Consider the following 8,465-nt stretch of genomic DNA (forward strand, 5'->3'; position numbering starts at 1 on the left):
TGGCATGCATTCTTAACCTGTAAATGTTTTTAAACAATAAAAATGAAGAGACCACAAAGATCTAAACAACTTACAGTTTCAAATGCTTTAAAATATACATTTTGTTTGATTCTTAATTTTCCTAGCAGCCTTAGTTTATTACTGGAATTAAAGCATATACACTTTTAAATGCTTTACCAAGAAAACCAGATACACTAAAAAAATTTCCTACCAGGCTGGGTTTACTGCAGGAATCAAAGCAAACAAGTCATTTTATGCTGTTTTAATAAAGTCAACTGACAAGTTCATAGCACTGCCTTCTTTTTTGTTTCTAATGGCGTTGCCTTCTAACCATCTCCTAGTGTCTTTGTGCACAGAAAGGAGGTATGCCAGTCTGTTTGTTGTCTGCTTCCCACATGTGTGTGTTGCATGTGCGCACACAAGAGGATGGAGGGAGGCTAGGCAGGAAAGGAGGCAGTCTTAGCTGCAGGCAGGATGGTGCAGCTACATACATGGCCATATGATTTTGTCTGTGTGCACCATCTCCATGCACAACCCTTTACATTCTCATAATTCCCAACCTGTGGACCTACCTGGGTCAGTGCGAACACAAATGCACATAAGAGATATTTAAAGTAAAAACAGGGGGAAAGCAGTGAATATCTGCTTCTGGCTATTTAAACCAGTTTAAAAGAGGCAATAAGTGAGCAGTAATCAAGTGCAGGGGCATTTTATTTTCAATTGTTTTAAAATGCTCAACAGAATAAATTCTGTTCACACAATGATCAACCGACTGCTGTGAATTCACAACAAGCAAATGACATTTTTATGCATGAAAACAATCTGCATGAATTTATTCTCAGATTATGCAAAATACATGCGCACACATTTACAGTTGATGTCAATGTCACAATTCAGTCTGTAAAATGTAAGCAACAAAGGTTTCCCTGCGTTTAAAAAAAATTAACAGGCCCTATGACACTTTTTTCAATGGCCGACTCTGATAAATGCCATCTCAAACAGAAGTGACTGACAACTTTTATTATGGTTTTGAGCCTATCTGCGGGAAGAACATTCAGCACAAAAATAGGACCAGCACCATAGAGAGTTATGGGCAGCTACTACACTACTACACCAATGACACTGAATGCTGTATCAACTGGATAGGCTGCAGGGGCCTTGGATGAGTCACCCTGCAGCACCTTCCACAAGCACCCTAATCGTCTGACTCAGAAAGAACCTGGCTGATGCCTGTGCAATATGCAGTAAATGCACACGCACCCCACAAACTGCTTTATAAATAACATTATCTTTTCCTTTCGCCTGAAATACTGCTTGGAAAAAACTTAAATGTTTATTTAAACCTAAATGTCTTTTAAATGTTTTCTTCACAAGTGTCATTGGTCTACGATGTATTTCTAGTTTAATCTGACAGCAGAACTTGTGAAAAAGCTATATGTTATAACTTACATATAACTTACATATGTTATAAACATTTCATTATCACAACTGCTCTCATTAATAACTTGTGCAAAATGTCTGTAACAAGCAAAACACAAAGAAACATATAAAGCAAGTTAATTACAATATTGATCGTTTTTAACACTTATGCCATACTGCATAAAACAGGAAATATTCTGCTCAAATAAATCTTTTAAAAGTGTGAAACAGTTCTGTTCAATGGCTGAAACTTAATATTTCAATATACTTCAGAGTCGTCTTTCTCAAGGTGAAATGGCGATCTTGAGTTTTTGCCTATAATGTTCCCAAGATGTATCCCTTTTTCTCATAGTCTTTAAGTCGCAAATGCTGTTACCTAACATTGAAACCCATTTCATTAAAACAAAGAAACCCAGCAGAATCTTGACTTGTATCTTAAGAACACAAAATATTTGCTCTTGAAATAAGTCAAATACAATAATCTGAATAGCTTTTTTAAATATTAAAGAATTAATTTACCTGTTTTTCTGCAAACCAAAGAGTCATAGCAGATCCTAAGAAAATAAAAGTTTAGGCCCAAACTATACAGCGGCGCTATGGCTAGAGATTACTTTCCACTGGGCTACTGATTGTTTCAATCTACATGCCCGCCCACTGCCTTTCGTTGGTCCCCATCACCTGTTAAGATTACATCACAAAGAGAGTGACCTCTGGCTAAACCCTGACCTTGCCTTGAGATTACCACCCCACTCTTTCCTTGGTGGACACTGCCACCTTGGTAGCCCAGCTTGTTGTTTGGAAAACCTTTGAGATAAGCTTTACTGAGTAGTAAAATCAGCAACTATTTGAAGATAATCCGTTGGTAAAATAACACAGCTATGAAGCAAAAATCAAAGATACTCTTGATCCACTCAAAATCTAAGTTCATGAATGTCACTGGTTGATGCAAAGAAGAAAAGACCCTGGAGAGAGATGCATAGCTGACTGAATGTTTACTTGAGAAAGGGAATACAATTTTAGTTAATTTCATTATTTTCATACAACCACGAAAAGATGTTACTGGAAAACATGTGCACGAAGGAATCTAAAGGCTGCCCCAGTATAACAGCATCCATTTTCAGTTTACATCATCTGCTGACTAGATCCTGAAACAGCAACATGCATCCACGCGTCTAGACATGCCTGTCTGTCTGAACCTTTCAACAGTTTAAAGCGGCCTGTAGATAAAAGCATTGTCGACTTGTTTCGAATATTCCGCCCCACGTGGTCTCAGGACGTGTATGCATTTGCGCAGGCACTTTTTCCTACATTTATGTCGCTGCTTTTGTGATTTTTGCATGTAACTTATACATTTGTTCATGATGCTGAGTCTTTAGATTATCGCACCCCACTCTCTCTCTCACACTATGCCTCGAGCCAATGCCTTTCAAGGCCGTCAGCTTATCAAGGACGTAAGGCGTGAGTCACAGAGAAGCGGGTTGCCATGGCTCTGCTGCCCCTTACTGAGTTATCGCTGGGTCATTTCACTGTTCCATCCAGCGCAACGAGCTGTGCGACTATTCCATTGTGAACTGCTCAACCCCAAGCCCTATCTCTGGTGGCTGGGGGGAGCACTGATCCACTAGCGTTTGTTAGTACCGAGGACGTAAACAAAGTCAACCACCTTCTATACCCCTTAAAAACCCTTGTCGACAATTTTTGACCTCATACTTTGCGACAAAAATAAATCCCGTTGGCAACTATTATCAGAACATTAAGCTGAATACTAATAAACCAACATGAAAGGAAAGAAACCGCTTGTATAGGTTTGCTTTACCAAATAATAAAAGACTGCAGATTAAGTTCAAAGTTACAAAGTTGAAGTTCACATCCATTATGCCTACCCATCATAAAATCCATTCACATCTGTTACAACACAGAATGGCTCTCAGTTACAAAGTACCTTTACTAAAACCAATGCTCATTAAAACAAATATATTAGAAAGCGCGATAAATACGCAATAAGCTAAACAAAACAGCTTCCTTTCTTGCCAGAAATAGCCATCACAGCACCCAGAGTAATAAACTATACAGAAAATTCCAACCAGAAGACTTCTGAATTATTGTCAATAGCAGCAATAAATAAAAATGCTGATATTCTCAGTGAAATGCCAGGGAACATTTACAAAGCGCAATTATGCAGGTGACTTTACTTTAAGGACCTCCCAGAAAAACATTTGACAAAACTGGCGGCACTAAATCAGAGTTTGGGGAAGAAGTCTGAATTTACTCATCTAGGCAAGATGTTAGATTAAAGGAGTGGAATTTTTGACCCCATTCTCAATCAAGAGTTCTTGTGAAACCTGTGTTGACACTGACAGTACAAATATCAGGCAGGGGTGTTCTATCTCAGCAGGCAGGGGTGTTCTATCTCAGCAGGCAAGGCTGACCTCCTGCTGCTTTATGGTCAAAAGTTGAGGTGAAAAAGACCAAATAACAGCTCTGGCTTAGATCGGTTCATTAACTGCATTTAACCCAAGTAACAAGGTCCAGTTCTTGTCACAATATTCATGCATATTCTTATAGGCAGGCTGAGTCTTGACCCACTTTGCCACTTACTTCTTTCCATGAATTTTGCTTTTCTTACCACCTAAAGTTTGATGAAATTTTACAAGATATTAAAATGTACCACCTAATGCATACATGCAGATATACTTGAAAACTTTTTGAAGTTTATTTTTATATTTTTAGTAACAGGAAATTTAAATAGGTAAAAATTAATTTTAAATTTTATTTTTAAAATGTCATATTTAAATACATATGAACAGGAATTTTTTATGATGATTCATAAAAATATTTCTTTCAACAACTTTTGTTGCCTATTACAACTCATAAGTCTTGAATATCATCTAGTAATATTTAGCATCATCTGTGCAACCTGATGCACGAAGAGGATTAGACAGATAGATGAATAAGCATCCTAAGCCATCAAAATTGTTTTTAAACTTGGGAATTCTTACTTGCTGTGAAAGATTAGTGTAAAAATATTACCATAGGGATGGTTTAAAATTGCTGAAATTAACAGTGAGCATATATATATATACACGATTTAATACTAACTTGATTTGCAAGTTATGATTGCATATGGTACTGGCAAGAACAGTGGGTAACAATTAATCATGATCAATCCTCTATATGGTGTTAAATCTATGCAACTTTAGTTTGTAGCCATAAAAACTGTAGGACAATTTAAGTTTTGTAAAAAGTATATTATACTATAAAGGCATTAAACTCCCTTTAATGACAATAGTTGGAATTTAATTCTATGTTCTGAAGGATTCACTAAACAATCAGAGCACCGGAAACATGATAGGTCAGTGCTTTTATTTTTAAAGCAGAGGGAGATGTCCTCTGACAGGTGACTTTGTTAATAATAGGACTTGGTTCTGCCATGCTGCTTCCCAAAAATAAAATAAGCCACACGCAAAATCAATGATATGAAGTCATGAAGCAAGGTAAAATAAGAAAGAAAAAAGGGGAAGCGTCTACCTGTTACAGTCAGCTTTTGCTTCAATAGCTTTTAGTCAATGGAGCATGAGAAAGAACCACCTCTCTAACCTTTAACATATAACAGGCTAACCCAAATCAAAATATAAAAAAAATTAAGCTAAAGTTATTGACAGATTAACTAAACATTTTCACAATGATTTTGTAATAAACAGCACAGGTAGGTATCTCCCTTAAGTAGGCATCAATGAAGGCTACAGCCAATGCAAGAGCTCTTAGCTCATGACACCAGTGCTTTGCCATAACAAATTTATTTTTGGGATGTCATGGAAAATGTGCCCTTAATCTCTTCCCAAATGCAAGTAAGAAAAGCCAAGCCCATTGTACAAATTTGCATTATTTGGGAGTAATGTATGCATTACCATTCTAAACATGTTCTCTTTACAATTAAATCATGTTTACTCCTTCTGAGGAAAAAAAAAGATGTTAGGTTGCTATTTGATTGGTGTAAGTAAACGATTTTTCAACATTTTTTGGGGAAAAAAGTTTGGAACTAAATTTTAGGGACAAAGTGTTGTACAAACTGAATTGAATTTAGGGTTAAAACAGAAAAAAAAATGCATGCAAGTTGTGTTTCAACACTTAATCAATTAGCCAGCATTCTTTATGGTATGATGCTTAAAACTACAATAAACAATCTATCCTGAAAAAAGAAAAATGGCTTGTCTGTTTTCACACAAATATCCTGGTTCTTTTGAATGATCAAAGGTGCTTTAAAATGGCAGCCTGTATATCAAACAATAATTCAATAATCCCACTAACCACGGTTACAAGCAGAGACCTCCAGTAAATGAAAGTCTATGGTTACAAGGCCTAACCTGGAATAAAATCTTTCAGGCTTTTAAGATGGCACAACTGCACAAAATAGGTAACAGACCAAAATTTAACAACGGTTTTAAGCATGAAAATTACGTATAGCCTTATCAAAATTTTCAAGATGTTATTAGTAGTGCACATCAAGGGAGTCTGTTCTCTGGTACTTTAAGTCTACACTGTGTCAGACCACTGCTGCATTTACTGTAAATTGCACTAATATTTTTCACAAGCTTTTTTTTAAAACAGACCTTACAATTTACACTGTCTTCCTACTTACAATTAAAGTCTAGGCAAACTTTTGCTCAAAATGGACTTTAAGACTGTTTAAAATAAAGGATGGTTACATAGCAACAGTTGATAAGTTTATTACCAATGTGATAAAAGTGCTACTAATAGAACATATGTATAGCAGTTTTACCATCAAAAATTCTCAGACAAAATAACATATATCATATTACAGACTAGCAGTGATTTGGTGGCAATGATTTATATATATATTCTTGCCACTATCATCTGTCTTGTTCTGTCTGTCGTTCTATTATCAAATTCTCACTTGTGTTAATTCATGTACGCAGTATATTATCATCCCTTTTTAAGTAGTCTCAAGTAAACATTAAGTCAGCGCTAAAAGTGATACAAGAATAAAAATACTTACGACTTCTAAACAATTCTAAAGCAATAATTTATAATGTAAATTTTTTTATATATACTGTGACAATCCTGTTGCGCTAATTAGTACCTACTCATACATCAATATCTCTGATGTACAACATGACGATGAATAAGCAGCGACAAAACTTGAAAACACACTGTTAACTCTAGCTTTTATGAAACGATCAGCTGGCGCGATACACCAGCTGGGCGATCCCGAACGACTTTTCTTTGTTCGCGATTAGGAAACATACATGAACGGTCGTAAGCTGAGTACCAGATACGTAGATAAGCAGCAAATGTACACTCTTGCAATACGTAGAAAAGTAGTTAGAAACTTACTTTGTTGTTATTTTGGTGTTCTGGCCGATCTTGACAGAAAAAAATGATTGTCGGAGACAAAGTATTTGTTAAGTCATGCCGACAGTCTGGTATCGTGCCTATTTTTAGTGCGTAGCGAAACCCACTTCCATTCTAGGCTATGAACACCATCTCATAAATGCAGACATGACTAGGCTTGACAGATATTGTGCGATCGTTGACAACAAATCAGGGATCAACTTCGTTCACGATCGAGACAACTAGGAGAGAGTCGTGAAAATACACGGCCTGATAAAGGCAACTGACAAAAGCAGACGGCCCGACTGAAACAGACATGACCTTCGTACCAGCCAATCGGATCAGTGACTGTGCGATGTTCCGAGCGCACTGTCTGGATGCCTTGAAAACAAAGTAAATATGGTGCAACAAAGACAACCGACACTAAATCTGAGCACATTTGAATATCGGAGTGCCTCCTTACATCAACCGTAACCGTTATGATATGTTTCATTCAAGATCGAGAAAATTTTCTTTGTTGAGTCACGCTGTCTGGGGGGAAAACAAACGCTTTTTCAGCACAATAAGTAAAAAAAAAAATCAAACAAAAGCGATTAGAGTGCGAAGAAACGAAATAGTCGATCAACAAATCCCTGACAGACCTATTTGACAGGAAGCAACTCTCAGATTTAATTGCACGGTACTTACTCTTTGTTAGCTTCGTGCACAAAATGGGTAGACATGTGCTTCAGTATCCCGCCATGACAAAAGATTCGGGCCTCGCTATGGTTGTGAATATCTGGTAGAGGTAATTAGGATCGCAGCGCCGCCTAGTGGAAATCGCCGCGCTATGATGTCAGCTTCTGGTTTGGCGGCCGAGCAGACGGTTGACGAGCTTTAGCGGCCTCGTTGACGCGGAAGTGTAGGGCAGGTAGTGTGAGTCGGCGAGATGTTTCACCGCATGTGACTCATCAATACTCATCTGTCGAATGCATTAAGATGCATAAAAAATTCCAGCTCCTTAGTGTAAAATCCATTCTCGCTCCACTGCGGTTTTTGTTTTTGGTTCCATCCTTAACAGGCTGTAACCATCGTGCTGTAAGTGATCAAATGATTCGACGATTTAAGAGTATATATACATATACTACAGGACATCTATATAAGTGACTAACATGCCTAGACACCTTTTTACAAGCAGGCGATAGAATATTTCATACGAGGGTTGGAAGTGTCGACAAAGCGTAGAATACGTCAGAAAAAATATCACTTTATATCATTCCAGACAGCTGTAGCATAAAGGATCAAAGTATAGTTCGATTAAGTATGATATCGATTTGGTGAAATTACGAGGTATTTTGAATCTCATCCCATTACTCACTTTATTAATGTTTAGACTGCAAGATTTAACCCATTTTCCTGTCTGGCTGAATGTACTCATACTAAATCAAAGTTTATGTATCTAACTTTTCAATCATAAGATAATTTTAAAAGTTAATAATACCTGTCCATCAAAATGATCGATCTGCTGTCTTTGCTATTTTTAATCGTTCATTTAAAAAAAATTGTCTTCATAAAGAAAGAATGCAAGTTTTACTGAATTACGCGTATACTTGCAGCGCAGTTTTTGAAGATACAGTTCCTCTGCCAGCATCAGCAGCAAAAGCTAGAGCAGCGCGCACCAAATGCAGTACGTGTCGCTGTCGTCGCTCTTTGTA

At 37.1% G+C, this 8,465-nt stretch overlaps 1 protein-coding gene across 2 annotated transcripts in view; it reads right to left on the reverse strand.

Annotated features, from left to right (window-relative positions):
• LOC112558547 (B-box type zinc finger protein ncl-1-like) overlaps positions 1-7,839 on the reverse strand; it is a 23,865-nt gene extending 16,026 nt beyond the window's left edge. The window contains exon 1 of one of the 2 annotated variants that reach the window (XM_025229050.1): positions 7,459-7,839. The gene's annotated coding sequence lies outside the window, so the exon portion shown is untranslated. Of the gene's footprint in view, positions 1-6,774; positions 7,240-7,458 lie in introns of those variants that run through there. The other variant, XM_025229051.1, reaches the window with a different exon arrangement.
• Positions 7,840-8,465: the final 626 nt, after the last annotated feature.

This window comes from Pomacea canaliculata, linkage group LG3 (assembly GCF_003073045.1).
Source record: "Pomacea canaliculata isolate SZHN2017 linkage group LG3, ASM307304v1, whole genome shotgun sequence".
In the NCBI taxonomy this organism is placed as follows: domain Eukaryota; kingdom Metazoa; phylum Mollusca; class Gastropoda; order Architaenioglossa; family Ampullariidae; genus Pomacea; species Pomacea canaliculata.